General features: G+C 38.6%; 1 protein-coding gene across 2 annotated transcripts in view; it reads right to left on the bottom strand.

Moving 5' to 3' along the window:
- LOC113072347 (gastrula zinc finger protein XlCGF8.2DB) overlaps window positions 1-14,515 on the bottom strand; it is a 38,027-nt gene that overhangs the window by 15,924 nt on the left and 7,588 nt on the right. The window lies entirely within an intron of this gene.

Below are 14,515 nucleotides of genomic sequence, written 5' to 3'. Positions count from 1 at the left end.
TTACCTAATAAATAATAGTTTAGCTGCAAATAGCAACATCACGAAAATAGAAACATTTGGATCTGTCCAGAATGAGAGAGGTAAACCCAACAGATAAGCTAAGTGGATATACTGTATATCAATTTATTTTATTTACTTATTTACGGAGTGTTTATCCCATTTTTGTCATTGCATATGAAAATTTAAGAATAAAAAAAATCCTCCTACCCCCTAAAAATTCTCTTTACATTCACTTGTGCGCTCTTGCGCAATACCTTCCTCTCGCGTTGCTCAATTGTGGACGACGTAAAAGTGTTTGATATAAAGGTTGAGGTCCCATTTTATACATGAATTGTTAATTTAAAAAGAAATCAAATTATTTTGTTAGTTTCATGGTAACATGCAATCAAGGTCTTCTGTTAAATAGGCTATAGCTATTTAATATTCACTGTGGCATATTCACCCGTTTAAACTTAAAATTCCATGAGATTTTAAATTCAGTTTAATAGTATTAAAAATTCTGATATAAACTAGTATAAAAACGCATTAAATTGCTTAAATTATTTCTATAAGTTAAAGTAGCCAACCTTAAAAATGTGTTGTCATGACTTTTTCATCGTATTTTTTTACAGTCTGATAACGAGCTGTATTCGTATTATTATTTTTGTTTTAGTTTATTGAAAATAAACTGGCTAAAATAGAAGCAGACATGTTTAAATTACAAACGTAATTTATTTTTTAGCGTGTTTAAAAAATAAACACGCAGCAAATGAAAATAGGCGATTAATCCATTAAAATTGTATACTTCAGAGCAGAGCCTGGGCCTAATATAGGCTATCCAGGGTATTTTTTTATTTATTTTTATTTTTTTTCATTGCATCTGAATATGACTTGATCAGCCTCCCGCGATGCTCAGCTTTGGACGATTAAAAAATGTTTGATACAAAGGTTGCTGTCCCATTTTATACAGCAATTGTTCATTTAAAAAAATTGAATTATATTGTTAGTTCTAATTATATTATTAACACAAGTTCATTGACTATTTAACATGCCCTGTGACATTTGATCCTTTTTTACTTATAAACTCCTTGAGAACTTAAAGTTAGTTTAATAGTATTTAAATTCAAGTTTAAAAATAGGTTTTAACTGCTAAATACTAACAACCATACTGCATGTGAATAAATAAAATGCATACTTTTCATAACATTTCATTATTCATAAAATGCATAACGGTTCTGGTGTTAGGATTTGTACTTCAATATAATGAGCTCTAAGATTAATAGCCCTAGACTGGTTCTCTCTCTCTCTCTCTCTCTATTTAACAGCATTAGGCCTGGTTCACACCGGATGCGGAAGCGGCGCGGAACGGAACGGAAAATCACGCATGGTTTCGGCGCCTGCCTGTTCACACCGGATGCGTAGCCTATTCTCCGCGGTGGTTGACAATCGCTTCTGCTCAGTTGTTGTTAATTGTTTTAATAATAACCTAATAATCCCCCCCACCCGCCTTTTTTCTGTGGCTCGCCGCGGTGCTCCGCGTCTGGTCTGAACGACACCATAGCTTAACATGGGCACCGAAAGGAAGCGGCCTCCGTTTCCGCGCCGCTTCCGCGTCTGGTGTGAACCAGGCTTTAGCTCAAAGAAATACATCTTCCTTCAGGTAGAATGAATGTTTTCCTGCTTGCTAAATGTTGGTCTCATGATCAATAAGTTGCATTCGCCTCAATCTGATTCAGTAAAATCAAACCGCAGACAGTGGAGCTGCATCACTGAGCGCGAGTCCCGCCGCTGTGAGGCGGGAACAGAGGATTCCACTTGGTCTTAAAGCCTTCTGCAAACATCCATGATCACAAATAACAATGATTTTCGTAAAATAATTATTAATTATTAATTGATGATTTGTTATTATCATTATGGTCTTGTGAAAATATATATATACGGATAAAAAGCTAAATGTTTTCATTTCATTTTGGTTCATTCTTGGTTTAAAAAAAATCTTCAGGTTCCATATGCAGAGCGAATTGGGAACGGTCCAGCATTTAGCAATAATTATTATTAACTCTGTTTTTATTGTTGATTTTTTTTAAACTACTAACACTTTGCATTTTTGAATTATGCCTTATGTGTGTCCAAAAATTGAGTATTTTCTGTTTCAGCTGTTTGATCGCGCTGGTGTCTCGTGCACATATTCACTGGAAACAGTCGTTCACCAGACATTCAGCATTAGCAGCGATCCACTTACTCCACCTATTGTTAATTATGATTCGAAATCGCACATGCTCAAATTATGATTTTGATTATTCGCACAGTCCTAGTAGGTAGGGAGGCCTAGGAGTATTTAACCTCCTGCATCTAACCTAAGGTCACCTAGAAACTCTGCATCCTGTCCAGGGACCACAAATAGAGTTTCAACAGGTTTGGACCTGGGTGCCAGAAGGTGCCCTGCCACTAAAAATGCAGATCCTTTCTCAGAGGAAGGCTAGCTGTGTGCCAGTACGTCCATGCCGAGCGTTGCTTTGGCTAGAGTAGAACCACTGGCAGTGGGTGGTTTCTGGAGATGAAAACAGGTCTACCTGGGTAACTCCGAACCATCTCCAGATCAGCTGAAACACCTGGGGGTGGAGTCTCCACTCCCTTGGAAGAGTTGCTCGAGACAGCTTGTTGGCACCCTGATTGACACTCCTGGGATGTGGATGGCACAAAGGGACCTTAGATGCTTCGACTCCAGAGGAGGAGGTGGTAGGTGAGTTGTGACGGGAGTGTAAACTGCCTTTCTGATTGATATATGCAACAGTCGCAGTGTTGTCCATGTGGACAAGAACGTCCCTATGGCTATAAAGATCACGCAAAATAATATTCAAACTCACATTAGACACATTTGTAGTACAAAAACTACATGGAAAATACACTTTTTCTTTTGTTGCTACAAGTTGGGACACATTAAGTGTATACAATTAGAAAAAATTAACAAATGTGAGTCACTACACTGAAACAAATTCTTTTCAACTGGTGTCTGAAGAGTTACTTTTTATTAATGTTTCATGAATGTTACATTGTGTTTTCTTTTTTTTTTTTTTTTTGGTTTGGATATTCTCCTCTGCTCATGAAAATATAATAAAGATGTTTTATTGAACTTGTTCTAACAACTTGTCTTAAGGCACAGAATAGGGTATATTAATTTTGCCAAACAAGAACTTTGTGACGGTACCTTTTTTTTTCTCTTCTTTTTATAATTCAATGGCATGTTGTCAGTTATTCCTTGTTATGTGGGAGTGTTTTAATCTGTGTTTCATTGCAGTTTCCCTGGTCCCTCTCCTGCAATTAACAGGTTAATTGGATCCACCTGAAGGGAGTCACTTTAAATCTAGGACACATGCTCTTGCTCTCTCTCGTCTTGCAGCCAGCACTGCAGTAGCAGTGTTTCTGTTTCTCCAGTCCTTTCTTTTTTTCCCCTTTTGTTATTAAAATAAACTTATTTTGATTGGCATACTTTTTATGTTTTTTATGTTGCATCCCTAGAGCCAGGGTTGTAACATAATGGGGGCTCGTCCAATTTGGTTTGTAAAAAGCATTTGTTTCTTTTGATATTTTGGGGACTGGTTTTGTTAATTCCTTTTGGTTGAGAGCATTTGGTCAGTATGGTTGTTTGAGTATTTTTGAATAAAGTGTGCATGAGTTTTCCCGGTTAGGTAGGGTGAGAGTTCCAGCCGGATTGATAATTCAGTCCTTCCATCGGTTCACTCTTTTGTCATTTTTCCTTTTTTATTTTCGAGGTTATTATGGGTGGAGACTTGTTCTCTGTTGGGGGTAAGCATTTCAGAACTGTGACCAGTGATTAATTGGTTCACAGTTGCTGAGTTTCTGCTTTTAAAGTCGCCTCGTGCCCGGTACACCTCAGAAGATAGATAGGATTTAGAAGTGTTAGGCAGGAATCCGGGTGTATCTCATGTGTTTCGTTATGTTTTGGGCTCCGCAACCATGCTCACTTTGTAGTGGAAGAGTGATGTGTAAGTTAGGTGAGTTAAGCATTTTGAGGCACTTTTGTGTTTAGTTGGTCCATGATCCTAACTTTAGAGTGTTAGCAGTGTTTGTGAGAGGTTCCTTTGTGGACTTTAGTGTAGACTAATGCCCAGTATATCGCCTTTAGATATTTGTGATTGCTTGGGGTAAGTAATCTTCTGTGTTTGGGTTAGTTCTACTGTTGTTGAAAGCTTTAAAAGCTTTGAGTATTTTTGCTGCTATTTGTTACTTTTGTAGCTGTGTGCTATTGGACCTGTTGTGTTGGTTGAACTTCTGTGTAGGAAGTAGTTACTACGTAAGGGTAGTTAGTGTTGAGTTAGTAATGGCTTCTTTAGAAGACTTCCTAAAGGAACCTTCAGAAGAGTTACTTGAGGTTTTTAAAAAAGGATCAACTTTTGCAGTTGTCTTCTCATTATGATATTCCCATCACAAGTAGTGAGAAGCGACTGAAGGATAGTGTGAAGGAAGTCATTAGAAGTGTTTTGATTTAAAAGTTAAGCGGGTTTCCCCACAATCCATGACTGCTCCTTTGTCTGAAGCTGCAATTGAGCTTAGGCTCAGAGAGCTAGCTTTTCAGGAGAAGCAGCTAGATGTTAATGGGTCAGTGACGTTTTAGAATTTCAAAACAGTAAAAAAATAAAAATGAGAAGACAAATTAAATCTAGCATTTTTTTGTGTAAATCTATGTGTATATTTTTTGCTTTTATAAGTGCCCTTTATAAAAAATAACAATATATGACATTTTAATGTGTTTCTTTGTATACAGTCCTTGAAAATGTCATACAGTAAAACGAAGTGATTTTTAGAAATAAATTAATATTGATATTCATGACAAAATAAATACAACCAAGAATGTAATAGTTGATCTGTAAGTATTCTATAACAAGTTGCAAAATATAAACACCTACACCACAAATACTACATATTTAGTTTTTTAACGACTACAGCATGCCATCTATGGAAATTTGTTCTATTTTTTTGCTAGAAATTTGTCAAAAATGCCTTGAAGTTATGTATATATATATATATATATATATATATATATATATATATATATATATATATATATATATATATATATATATATATATATAATATATCATACTAGCTCTCCTCCATTATTTTCATGAACCATGTAAACAAACAAAGTATTTTATTTATAGTATTTATTTTTATTTCTTTTCAAATTCGATGTTTTACCATATGACATATTTTGTTTTACTGTATGACATAGTACAATTTCAATGTTTCATTGCATTTTTAATGTAATAAATTGATGTAGGCCAATTCAGAATGATTTCAAAGAAACACAAGGCATCTCAAGTGAACCTTTTATTAACAGTAGAATATATATTACCAACACTTGGAACATTTCTTTTCTCAACTCTCTTTCAGTACAAGGAACACATAGGCGATGCTATACAGTCATGCCCACAAATATTGGCACCCTTGGCAAATATGATCAAAAAAGGCTGTGAAAATTCATCTGCATTGTTAATCCTTTTGATTTTTTATTTAAAAAATTCACAATAATGTATCCTTTCATTGGATAATAAGAATTTAAAACGGAGGGGAAATATCATTATGAAATTAATGTTTTTCTCAAATACTCGTTGGACACAATTATTGGCACCCCTAGAAATTCTTATGAGTAAAATATCTCTGAAGTATATTCCCTTTCTTATATAATCACAATTTTGAGCACTCCAGCATGATTATAAACATGAAATTATCCAGCCATTGCTTCCTGTTTCACAGAAATATAAAGTGGAGGGAAAACAAAGCCCAATTGCCCTTAATCATCCATCACAATCAGAAAAACCAAAGAATATATTTCTGATGTGCAGCAGAAGATGATTGAGCTTCACAAATTGGTGAAGTGGCTTTAAGAAAAGAGCTAGAGCAGTGACAATTCCCGTTTCCACCATCAGGACAATAATTAAGAATTTCCAATAGAAAATGTTAGAAAACTGCCTGGAAGAGGCCGTGTGTCTATATCGTCCTAATGCACGGTGAGGAGGAGAGTTTGAGTGGCTAAAGACTCTCCAAGGATCACAGCTGGAGAATTGCAGAAAATAGTTGAGTTTCTGGTTCAGAAAACCTTTAAAAAAAGATTGTCAAACAGAGCCTACATCACCACATGTTGTTTAGGAGGGTTTCAAGAAAAATCTCCTAGCTCATCCAAAAACAAACTAAAGCATATTCAGTTATCAGACACGACTGGAACTTCAAATGGGACTGGCTTCTGTGGTCAGATGAAACTAAAAATGAGTGTTTTAGCAGTAAACACTCAAGATGGGTTTGGTGAAAACATGGATAAAAAGTACCCCATGTGTTCAATGAAATCTACAGCTGTATTTTTGATGTTGTGGGCCTGTATTTCTGCTGGAGGTCCTGGACATCTTGTTTAGACACATGGCATCATGGATTCTATCAAATACCAACAGATATAAAATCAGTAAGTGACTGACTCTGTTAGAAATCTTATAATGGGCCATGTTTGGATCATTCAACCGTAAAATAATCCAAACACAAACCTCAAAAACAACACTGAAATGGGTCACTGAGCTCAAAACCAAGCTTCTGCTACAGCCATTCCAGTCCTCTGACCTGAACCTTACAGAACATGAGAGGAGTGAACTGAAGAGGAGAAGCTGGGAATCTGAAGGGTCCGGAGTGATTCTGGATGAAGGAATGGTCTCTGATCTCTTGTCAGGTGTTCTCTAACCTCATCAGGCCTTATAGGAGACAGTTTTGAGCTGTTAAACTGGCAAATGGAGGTTTAAAAAATAATTCAATAAAAGGGTGTCCTTAATTGTGGCCAATGTGTATTAGAGAAATACATTTATTTCATAATGAAATTTCCCCCCATTTTAAATTCTTATTATCCAATGAAAGGATACATTTTTGTGAATTTTTCAAATAAAACATCAAAAGGATTAACAATGCAGATGAATTTTCACAGCCTTATTTGATCATATTTGCCAAGGGTGCCAATATTTGTGGGCATGACTGTATGTAATACATGACAATATCAGTCAGATTTACAACAGTGATATAACTTGTGAAAAATTCTGTTTTTTAACATTCATTTAAAAAAGAATTCATGTCTGTTATCAAAAGGTTATGAACAACCAAATCTCATATAATTTACAACAGTTAGATAACTTGTGAAAAATTCAGTTTTTAACATTCAGTTAAAAAAGAACAGTAACATTCATGTCTGCTATCAAAAGGTTATGAACAACCTAATCTCATATAATTTACAATAATAGCTCATATCAAAAGATTCATCACTTTTTCATGAAAAACGTATAACAGTAACATTGTGGAGACAAACAGTAACATTATCTTTCATCAAATGTTTTTTCATCAGTTTTTTTGCCTTTCAGCTACAACAAAATTCATCACTTTACTAAACCATTTCAAATTAAGACAAACCTGTTATTCTTGATGAACAAACATCGCCTTCATATATATCTATATATATGAAGCCACTTTCCAGAAACATTGTGATGCTGACTTCAACTCAGTTCTATAGATAAGATACTGCCTATACTGACAAAACTGGCACATCCTGACCAGTGTTGTGGGTAACGCGTTACAAAGTAACGCGTTAGAGTACTCTAATTACTTTTTTCCTGAAATGTGTAACTTAACGCGTTAGTTTCGTGCGTAAGTAATCAGTAACTTCGTTATTTTTTTTAAAAAAGTAATCCGTTGTTTTAAGGAAAGGAAAATTCCGACTGCAGCCTGCTTTTTGTCAGACAGTAGGCCTAGGTCTACAAAAATTCTACCTCAAATTTAACGCTACGTTGTAATCACTACTTTGAAGAGTAAATGTAAGAGGACTGTGTTAAAGCGAATATAGGCTTGTGACTGTGAGTGACACTTTAATAATAATTAGTTCGGCTATTAAGCGATTTGTCATTTGCCTGTGTGGCAGTGAAGGATTTAATTCGGTTTGTTATCATTTTTTTTATTTGACAGGCAGCTGTTAATTTCTGTTAGATCATTGGCTGGCTGGTTGTTCATCATTTCTAAATGGATTTAAATCTGCAAGCCTGTTTAAGGTTGTGTTTACAAGTAAGCATACTTGTACTTTGATAACTGCATTATTTAACGTTAAAGAAAAATCAGGAGTTATCTTGTGGTGCTCATAATATACAGTAGCCTTGGCTACCCGGGCTGGGTAGGTGCGAATTTTGATTAATAATATGTTCTGTGATAATAAATAAATAAAACGCCATGTGGAATAGCCGATTGCTGACTGTCTTTCCTGTTATTGTTATCCTGCAGTGTTAATTTAGTCGGATGACTGACGTTATTCATTGTCGGGAGTCACGACTTCTAGGTGCATTTAAAGGGGCCGGGGGCTGTGTCTGTCATGTGTGAGCCGCTGCAAACGGCTTTTAATTTTTGGTAACGCATGAGTACTCTAACGCGTTACTTTTATGAATAGGTAACGCTGTATCATAACTGATTACTTTTAATTGATGGTAACGTTGTAACCTAACTAACTACTTTCCAAAGTAACTATACCCAACACTGATCCTGACATTACTGACATCATATACTCTCACAGTTATACAGTATTGTTCAAAATAATAGCAGTACAATGTGACTAACCAGAATAATCAAGGTTTTTCGTATATTTTTTTATTGCTACGTGGCAAACAAGTTACCAGTAGGTTCAGTAGATTGTCAGAAAACAAACAAGACCCAGCATTCATGATATGCACGCTCTTAAGGCTGTGCAATTGGGCAATTAGTTGAATTAGTTGAAAGGGGTGTGTTCAAAAAAATAGCAGTGTGGCATTCAATCACTGAGGTCATCAATTTTGTGAAGAAACAGGTGTGAATCAGGTGGCCCCTATTTAAGGATGAAGCCAACACTTGTTGAACATGCATTTGAAAGCTGAGGAAAATGGGTCGTTCAAGACATTGTTCAGAAGAACAGCGTACTTTGATTAAAAAGTTGATTAGAGAGGGGAAAACCTATAAAGAGGTGCAAAAAATGATAGGCTGTTCAGCTAAAATGATCTCCAATGCCTTAAAATGGAGAGCAAAACCAGAGAGACGTGGAAGAAAACGGAAGACAACCATCAAAATGGATAGAAGAATAACCAGAATGGCAAAGGCTCAGCCAATGATCGCATCCAGGATGATCAAAGACAGTCTGGAGTTACCTGTAAGTACTGTGACAGTTAGAAGACGTCTGTGTGAAGCTAATCTATTTTCAAGAATCCCCCGCAAAGTCCCTCTGTTAAAAAAAAGGCATGTGCAGAAGAGGTTACAATTTGCCAAAGAACACATCAACTGGCCTAAAGAGAAATGGAGGAACATTTTGTGGACTGATGAGAGTAAAATTGTTCTTTTTGGGTCCAAGGGCCACAGGCAGTTTGTGAGACGACCCCCAAACTCTGAATTCAAGCCACAGTACACAGTGAAGACAGTGAAGCATGGAGGTGCAAGCATCATGATATGGGCATGTTTCTCCTACTATGGTGTTGGGCCTATTTATCGCATACCAGGGATCATGGATCAGTTTGCATATGTTAAAATACTTGAAGAGGTCATGTTGCCCTATGCTGAAGAGGACATGCCCTTGAAATGGTTGTTTCAACAAGACAATGACCCAAAACACACTAGTAAACGGGCAAAGTCTTGGTTCCAAACCAACAAAATTAATGTTATGGAGTGGCCAGCCCAATCTCCAGACCTTAATCCAATTGAGAACTTGTGGGGTGATATCAAAAATGCTGTTTCTGAAGCAAAACCAAGAAATGTGAATGAATTGTGGAATGTTGTTAAAGAATCATGGAGTGGAATAACAGCTGAGAGGTGCCACAAGTTGGTTGACTCCATGCCACACAGATGTCAAGCAGTTTTAAAAAACTGTGGTCATACAACTAAATATTAGTTTAGTGATTCACAGGATTGCTAAATCCCAGAAAAAAAAGTTTGTACAAAATAGTTTTGAGTTTGTACAGTCAAAGTTAGACACTGCTATTTTTTTGAACACACCCCTTTCAACTAATTGCCCAATTGCACAGCCTTAAGAGCGTGCATATCATGAATGCTGGGTCTTGTTTGTTTTCTGACAATCTACTGAACCTACTGGTAACTTGTTTGCCACGTAGCAATAAAAAAATATACTAAAAACCTTGATTATTCTGGTTAGTCACATTGTACTGCTATTATTTTGAACAATACTGTACCTTTCCCTCCTCTTAGCTAGGTTCTCCTCTCTAGCTGCAGGATCTGCCCTTTGCTTTGCATGGAAACTTGCACATCTCTCCTTACTAGAAAGAGGCATCTGTAATAATGTGAAAAAATGCTTGATATAGGCAGAAATATATTATATATGTTAATATTAATTCATAGTAGTTGTTAGGCCTGCACGATTCTTGGAAAAATATGAATCACAATTTTTTAGCTTAGAATTGATATCACGATTCTCTACAACAATTTTTTTTCTCATGAAATGTAAATGTTTATTGCACACATGAACCATGACAAAACAAAACAAATTGGAAGTACCAAAAATATTTGTTTTGGCACCTATAGACAGTCCCTCCAGAAAAACGCAGATTTTTTTGTGATTGTTGCGGGCAAAAATCCTTGATTTTGCGGCAGGTTTTCTTAAAAAATGTGATGCAATATGCGGGATATTTTTGCAATCTTATGCTATGAAATTGCGGGAACTTGCAAAAACTGCGGTTTGATGAAAAAGAGAAAAAAATGTGACCCCCCCCCCCCAACACCCTGTTCTCACTAGGCTACTACCTTACTGTAATGAGTCATTTCTTATGACTTCCTATGATGAGCAAACATACTAAATCAAAGGATATTTAAGTTCTCATTCTGTTTTATTTCAGACCTTAATTAACACATGGCTCAAACTTACAAAACATTGAGTCAAACAAGTTCCCTAGCTTTACAAAAGGAATATTCAACTACTTCTGTAAAAATATACACACAAATAACACACAAATATACAAATGCTGTTTTACAGGAATTGCAAAGTGCAATCTCTTACTGCAACGTAAATTATTTTACATACTACTAATATACTTACAACTGTAAGGTTTTGGTACTATTCTGTAACAAAAAGTACAATCTTACAACTGTAGAGGTGCATCAACTTCTGAATGAAACTACAACAGTCCACTGTGCAAATGAAAGCTAACTGCGTAGCCTTTAACACTGGCCTATCATTCGCCATCCTCATCCCTCTATCAAAATAATTTGACCCCACTGTCATGTAACACACCGGGTAACTGCTTCGCGCGGTCTTTTGCACTTATTTTTGTTGGCAGATGAGAATGATTTGCGTGCTTCACCCTGGTTTCACCGCGGGCTTCACAGATGATGTTCACGTCGCGCAATTACGTCACTTCATAAGGTTCCCATTGGGAAATAATGGCGATTTACTTCTGTGAAGTAAACGCAACATTTTTCAACTTTCTGCTAATATATATGTGACTTTTTTTTGCAACGAAAATTATTATTATGAAATCATTCTACCTCCGCATATTTTGCTTCCTGAAATCGGGATTTTATGCGGCGAAAGTGCGGCGTATTTGAAAAAATGCGACCCCCGCAAAAATATGCGGCCCTTGGCTGATTATGCATTAAATCACGCGATCGCATAATCGCGTTTTTCTGGAGGGACTGTATAGAACATTGCACATCACCACAAGCCTGTAAACATAGAGGCTTCAATGAATAAAGAAGAAACACTCTTTAACCGCTTGCTTTTTGTACAATTAACATTCAACTGGCCATTCAAGTAGGTTACCAAAAATAGAAGTTTAACGCACTGCGCTGAATATGGCCTGAACATGGCTCTAAATAGGCTAACGTTAATTGAAACGTCATTCAACATTCTGAGGTAAAGCATACCTTGCAAATCACACCAGATTGACCCTGGTCTTCTTGCTTGAATCCAAAATACTTCCACACCACCGAATGTGAGCCTTTTTTCGGAACAAGTTGAGACTGAGTGGTTGGCTGATTCTCGTCAAAAGGACCTGGGTTTTCATCAATATCCATTTAGTTTATTTTGTGAACTACCGCGCTCGCTCGACGAGTGAAACACGGGACTAAAAGGTGCTTTGTCGTTGGCTGAGGGTGAAGCCCTGTGAGAGCGGTCCTTTCAAAATAAAGGCTGATTGTTTTATTTTATTTTTTTTTAATTGAAGTCATTTAAAAATTAAATCGTGAACAGGGTGAATCTGTAACGACAGATAAAAGAGGAGGAAGCAATTGCAGGCAATCAGATGTAGTTTATTGATAAAGAGTGTCCAGAGTGTTGGCAATGGCAAGGAAGGTCTACGGTGGCGTGAGAAGAGCGGGATGGTGAAGTCAGCGGTGCAGGTGAAGGTGGTCAATGGTTGGAACCAGGAACAGACCGGAACACTGACACGCGGACGACAACACGAATCCAAACCAGCACACAAACACGGAAGACGATAATCCAGCTAGTGCATGGAGACATAAGAGAGGATCTGACAACAGAGAGAGAGCGAGGTGAGTATAAGTAGCAGAGGTATGATGACGATCAGCTGGAGCGAGACAATCAACACCCAGGTGATGACAATCAACTAAACGAGCACATGGAGACAACGTAAGTACAAAAACAATAACAAAACATGACACGGAGGAAACACTGGATTTCCTACCGTGACAGTACCCTCTCCCCTAGGACGTCACCTGACGTTCCCAGCCTGCTTTACCTGTAGATTGTAATCATCTATAAGGTGGTGATCCAATATGTCCCGAGCAGGAACCCAGCTCCTCTCCTCCGGACCGTAACCTTCCCAATCCACCAAGTACTGAAAACCGCGTCCCCTCCGTCTAGAGTCCAGAATACGATTAACCAAATAGGTGGTTTCCCCATTAACGAGACGAGGCGGGGGGGGAACCGGAGCAGGCAGATTAAGACGGGAAGAAATCACCGATTTAATTTTGGAGACGTGGAACACGGGATGAATCCTCCTGTACGCCGGAGGAAGGCTAAGACGCACGGTAACCGGATTAATAATCTTGGTAATAGAAAACGGGCCAATAAATTTGGGAGCAAGTTTGTTAGAAACGGACCGCATAGGAATATTCTGGGTAGAAAGCCACACTCTTTGACCGACGACGTAACGGGGAGGCTTCGACCGGTGGCGATCGGCCTTAGCCTTGGTGCGCGACCTAGCCTGGAGCAGAGCTCTGCGAGCTCTGGTCCAGGTGCGGTGACACCTCTGGACTAATGCGTGTGCGGAGGGGACCGAAACCTCGGATTCCGTACTGACAAAATTAGGTGGTTGGTACCCTAAACTACACTTAAATGGAGACATGCCCGTAGATGACACTGGCAAAGAATTGTGTGCGTACTCCACAACTGAGAGTTGCTGACACCAGGACGAAGGATTATTGGAAACCAAACATCGCAAAACCCTCTCGACATCCTGATTGGCTCGTTCGGTTTGACCATTGCTCTGGGGATGGAACCCGGAAGAAAGACTAACAGTCGCTCCTAACAATTTACAAAACTCTCGCCAAAATTTGGACACAAATTGGGGACCCCTGTCAGAAACCACGTCTGTCGGGAGGCCATGTATGCGGAAGACGTGGTCAATGACAGCTACCGCTGTTTCCTTGGCTGAAGGTAATTTGGGCAAGGGAATAAAATGAGTCGCCTTCGAGAACCGGTCCACTACGGTTAAAAATCACCGTATTGCCTTTAGAGGGCGGGAGGGCGGTGATAAAATCTAGCGAAATGTGGGACCAGGGTCTTGAAGGGACAGACAGCGGTAAGAGTAACCCATCTGGAGGTCGATTGGAAGTCTTACCAATAGCGCAAACTGAACAAGCCAAGACGAAATCGTGGACGTCACGAGCCATACCAGGCCACCAAAATCGTTGCTTGACCAGAAATCTAGTTCTACTAACCCCTGGGTGACAAGCAACACTGGAACAATGACCCCACTGGAGAACGTCTGACCGTAACCTCTCCGGCACAAACAATCGGTTCGGTGGGCAACGAGCCGGGGGCGTTACCCCTTCTAAGGCGGTCAACACCTTCGATTCGACCTCCCACCTGAGCGCGGAGATAATGATGGTCCCCGGTAAAATGGGCTCGGGAGTAGCAGTACGATCGGAACGCTCAAAAAGACGGGATAAAGCATCGGGTTTGATGTTTTTGGAACCCGGCCGGTAAGAAAGTGTAAAATCGAAACGACCGAAAAACAATGCCCACCGAGCCTGCCTGGAGTTAAGTCTTTTGGCGGTTCTAATGTATTCGAGATTCTTATGGTCCGTCCATACAATGAAAGGTACACCCGACCCTTCAAGCCAGTGACGCCATTCTTCCAGTGCAAGTTTGACTGCCAACAACTCTCGATTGCCAATGTCATAATTAACTTCTGCAGGAGATAAACGGTGAGAATAATACGCGCACGGATGCACCTTTCCGTCTGAGGATGCGCGTTGGGATAACACTGCTCCTACCCCCACCTCTGAC

The sequence above is a fragment of the Carassius auratus genome, unplaced genomic scaffold, assembly GCF_003368295.1.
Source record: "Carassius auratus strain Wakin unplaced genomic scaffold, ASM336829v1 scaf_tig00008911, whole genome shotgun sequence".
Taxonomy (NCBI): Eukaryota; Metazoa; Chordata; class Actinopteri; order Cypriniformes; family Cyprinidae; genus Carassius; species Carassius auratus.
This window is presented reverse-complemented; position numbering and strand designations above follow the sequence as displayed.